Here is a 5,232-nt window from a genome sequence, read left to right as displayed (position 1 = left end):
GCTCATGAACTTCTAAGTTTCACGTTTACTTCCCTTTAACTAGCAAAAAATACTCTTTAAACTAAATGTTAGCCCAATGATGGCTCAACAATTTAGTAAATGTGAAGCCATATTCCATTATCTTGCTAACAATTACAATTGCATTTATACAGAACCCAGTAATTTCTCCATGTAAAAACAATTGCTTCACCTCTTCTACAGACCCCCATCAGAGTTTACATTGTTTTAGAGATTACATGTTCTATAATCTCTACTTAGAATTAAGGCTTGGATATTTTTGCAGTTGATTTCCTTCGATAATTAAGTTCATTTTGTCTCATTTTCTTAGGCAAGGTTACAGGAATTGCCATGTAAATGAATATGCAAGTTGGTGACTAAGGATACTATGTTTTTACTAGGACAGCAGCCAAGTCCATCTGTTTACATACAGGTGGTTATAAGCAAAACATATCAGTCATGGAGAAGGAAGTAAGAAGGAAAGAAAAGAGGTAGAAACCCCACCCTGTCCCCTCCATTCAAAGAATTCGACTTTAAGCACTCAGTTTAATGAAGGCTTCTTTATAAGGCATTTCCTTACCCCTCTGCTGTCTGATTTAGAAGTTAGAATCAATTACTTCTTTTCTTATACCCCGTTACACCTAGTTCAAGTATCTGTTCTATAACAATTACAGACAATTGGTTTACATGTCCACTTCCGTCCGCCAGGCTGTAGGCTCCTTAGGGGAAGGACTGTACCTCAGCCTTGCCAAATTCAGTGCCAGCCACAAAGCATTTTCAACAAACCTTTGTAGATAAGTAAATGCACCCCATTATCTTTGCCTGGAGAATTCCTCGGACAGAGGAGCCTGGTGGGCTACAGTCCATGGGGTTGCAAAGAGTCGAACATAACTGGAGTGACTTAGCACAGCCCAGAACAGCACAACTTGCTCAATGCAGGCTTATCTGCTTTCTCATTTGCAGCCAAACTAAACCAGCCTGACCCCTGAGATCCTTGACTTCCCATGTGCCTTTTCTTGGGGTACCAGGGAATGCTCATAATCCCCCAGCATGCCTCTCTGCTCCCAAAATTGTCCCTTTGTCTAGAGCATCCTGGCCTATCCTACCCACACCAACACAAATCAGCTAGAAAGAGTTTTAACTGATTTAGAGATCATATGCTCCCACCCCTCCTATCTATCCGTAAAAGTCCACCTCAAGCACCACTTCCTCCATGAAGACTTTGTGGTCACTCTGTCTCACAATACAGAAAGACACTTGGCACTTTGGAACTTCCCTATGGCAATCATTGCATGTGTTAGACTTATTCCTGGGCATGTTTTCACATCCGCTACAGTGCCAGGTTGAAAACTATAATTTTTAAAATATTTTGGTGTCCTAAAAATTAAACAGTAACATCTGTAATTTCTACAATTAAACCTTTTACACTTTGGGAGGAAAGCATATCATTCTTTCAATCAAAACAAAAGTTTGTTTCTCTGCTCAAGTTTCCCAAGTGTCAGCTTCGTGTGTGTAATGGGTATTTACTCAGTCAACCTTGATTCTCAAGCACATGGTGGCCTGTGAGCATTTTCAGGAAAGACAGCCCTACTCCTCTCAGTGAGCCTTCAAAGGGTAAGCAGGGGACCAACCGCACAGTAAATGTATGATGAGATGACTAGAACTAGCATTTACTCAATGATGAGCAAGAAATAAGTTTAAACAGTCCCATCCAAATCTTGTTAGTGCCCCACGGAGAGCACACTGCTCCCATAACACAGGAAACAGCGCAAATCTTGAGAAGCCAGCAGTACAAAATGCATAGCTTCCTATCTATCCTCTCCCCACGTCTCAGTGCCCTTGGCGAGGAGCCACCTGCTTCCAGCTTTGTTTGGAAAAGGATTCATGGGACAGGGGCATTAACATTGTGCAGACTAATGCATCTTTGGATTTTTCTGGAGGCCACTGCTGTTTCTTCTGCTGGAGTTCACTTAGCAAATATCTTGGGAATGCAGCTTCTTTAATGTCTTAGAAGCTTCTCTACTTTTGATTCCTGAAGTATCACTATCCACATCCTCAATCAGAAATCAGAAGGTACCTAGCCTGTTTCCTGTGTTCAAGGCAGCACTAAGCACCAAGAGCTGTAGGCTCCTGGGCTGCTGCCAGGTTGGGGGGCAGGCAGAGAGGATGCAGAGCAGCAGCAGCACTGACTCTACCTAGTCTTTTAGATCAGTATTACCAGGACCAGACTGAAACACAGGCCTGTGTCTTCTCGAGCATCTTCTAGTTAATGCAGTCAACAGTTTTCAAAACGCAATCTGTGGGCCTTCCCTGGTGGCTCAGTGGTAAAGAATCCGCCTGCCAATGCAAGAGACACAGGTTCCATCCCTGATCCGGGAAGGTCCCATGTGCTGCCGAGCAACTAAGCCTGCGCACCACAACTATTGAGCCTGTGTGCCGGAGCGCGTGCTCCACGAGAGAAGCCACTGCAGTGAGAAATCCACGCAGCACGGCTAGGGAGTAGCCCCTTCTCAGCACAGCTAGAGAACAACCTGCACAGCAAGGAAGACCGAGCTCAGCCAAAAATAAATAAATAAGCAAATACAATTTTATATATATATTTAAAAAAAAAAAAGACCCATGGCTGCCCTGAATTCCTGGAAGTTTTCTGAGGAATGGAGGTCTCTGAGAGATGCCTACGGAAATGGTAGCGCCAGACAGGAGTGAGAGGGAATGGGGTGGGCAGAGCGTCAAACCACTGACTCACAGCAACGCTTCTCTTGTGTGTCTTACTTTATAAAATAGCTTTTAAATTTTATCTTTTATTATTAAAATTGCCCAAAATACATGAAAATAGGGAGAACTCAAAACACTACAGCTTTCAACAAAATAATCCTGAGTGCTTTGCCTTACTTGTTTCTATTTTTCTTATAAGAATTTATGTGAAATAAGACTTCTGCTACTATTTTTTTTAAAAAAAATACTGGGTTAGATAACTTCCAGTATAGATTATAGTTTGCTGGCTCCAATCGCTGCATCATGAGTTTAATCTATTGAAAGGAAAGTGTCAGGTCTAGGTGCCAGTCTTCATATTTGCAGAGCTTCCATTGTTTTTAATATTTATTTATTTGGCTGTATCAGGTCTTAGTTGTGGCACACAGGATATTCATTGCGTCATGTGGGATCGCTCTTGTGCACTGACTCTCTAGTTGAGGCACAGGCTTAGTTGCTTCACAGCTTGTGGGATCTTCCCAGATCAGGGATTGAACCTGTGTCCCCTGCATCATAAGATGGATTCTTAACCATTGGATCACCAGGGAAGTCCCATGATTCCATTGTTTTTGACCTGAGGTAATTCTCTCTTCAAGATATTGCATTGAAAAAAAAAAAGATATTGCATTGAGTTCCCACTACAGTATTTTTTCACATTTAAAATCATCCTCCTCGTGGGATTTCCCTGGCAGTGTAGTGGTTAGGACTCTACTCTTTTCCTGCTGGGGGGCCCGGGTTTGATCCCTGGTTAGGGAACTAAGATCCCAAAAGCTGCACAAGAAAACAACAACAAAAAAAATGCCTCTTCTTCGAAATTCAGTGACTTTTATTATGATACTCAAGAGGATCTAACATCTCCCCCTTACAGGCTTACTTAGAGTGAGTCACCCTCTGTGATGCCCTCATGTGGTCCCCTCTCAAGTTGACATGGCAAGCCAAATACAATGGAGCCTTGATAAGCTTGCGTGTGGGACTTGTCCCTTTGGAACGCTCTTTGTTGAATCCAAGCCCTCATGCTGGGAGGAAGCCCAAGCAACCATACGAAGAGGCTGTTGGTGAAGAAGACTGAGACGCCTGACTGACAACATCAGCTGAGCAGAGCAACCAGCCAGCAACAAGCACTGACCCCCAGCCACACAAGCGAGGCCAGTAGAACCTTCCAGCCACCCCAGGGCCCCAGTCAATGCTCACAGGAAGCAATCCCTAGTCAACCTCTAGAATCATGTGAAGTAGTCAACTCCATGTGATATGAAGTCATTGTGTTAAGCCAATACATTTTAAGATGTCTTATCTTGCAGTGGTAGATAACGAAAGCACACGGCTCCACTCTTCCTAGACCAAAAAAGCCCACAAAAATTATCTTTCAGTTCAGTGTGTGTGGGTTTTGGTCATGTCCAACTCTGTGACCCCATGGACTGTAGCCCGCCAGACTCCTCTGTCCATGGAATTCTCCAGGCAAGAATACTGGAGTGGGTTGCCATTTACCACTCCAGTGGATCATCTCTACCCAGTGATCCAACCTGCATCTCCTGCTTCTCTTGATCGGCAGATGGATTGTTTACTACTGAGACATAGCAAATACCAGTTTTTTTAATTTTTTAGCATCAGTTTATTTATTTGGCTGCTCTGGGTCTTAGTTGGGGCATGCAGGGTCTTCGATCTTTGCTGTCACATGCAGTATCTTTAGTTGCGTGTATGGAATCTAGTTTCCTGACCAGGGCTCAAATCCAGGTCCCCTTCATGGAAAGGAGCATGGAGTCATAGCCACTGGACCAACAGGGAAGTCTCTCAATAAGCATCTATTAAGCGTATGCACATAGCAGAAGCTAGCTAGATACTGGAACCACGATGGCAAAGAAGTCCATTCCTGTCCCAGAGATTCATTACCTGGAAGGAGAGACAAACATCTAAACAAATAAATACAGTGGAGAGTCACACATGCAATAATAAATGTGTGTACAAGAAATAGGATTAAGAAGAAGGAGTAAGTAAGTATTGAGAAAGACTGCCAAGAAAAGTTTCTTAGAGGCAAAAATACCTCAGCAGGGTTTATAAGGGTGAATTGGGAAAAAGCAGTTGGGGAATCATGAGAGCATGATGCAGAAAAGGTAGTAATAGAACATGATGTGTGTAAACACCTGCAAGACCCATCTCTACTGAAAGGATGAGGGAGGGGAAGGTGAACAGGAGAACGCATACAGAGGTGCCAGGTCACAGTAACCTAGGAGGGCTGCTCCATTTAACTGCAAGGGCAATGAGGAGAGTTAGGAGAGGAATTCCAGGCAGAGTCAGGCTGTGCTTTTTTGGAGGGGAGGGGCGGCGGGGGGCTGCAGTTGGTCTTCGTTGCTGTGCACAGGCTTTCCCTAGTTGTGGCAAGGGCCTACTCTCTAGTTTCTGGCTTCTCATTGAGGTGGTCTCTCTTTCTTATTGTGGAACAAGGTTCTAGGTTTGTGGGTGTCAGTAGCTCTGGTGCACAGGCTTAGT

The sequence above is a fragment of the Capra hircus genome, chromosome 5 (genome assembly GCF_001704415.2).
Source record: "Capra hircus breed San Clemente chromosome 5, ASM170441v1, whole genome shotgun sequence".
Classification (NCBI taxonomy): domain Eukaryota; kingdom Metazoa; phylum Chordata; class Mammalia; order Artiodactyla; family Bovidae; genus Capra; species Capra hircus.
The sequence above is the reverse complement of the archived record's forward strand: the minus strand, read 5'-3'. Positions refer to the sequence as shown.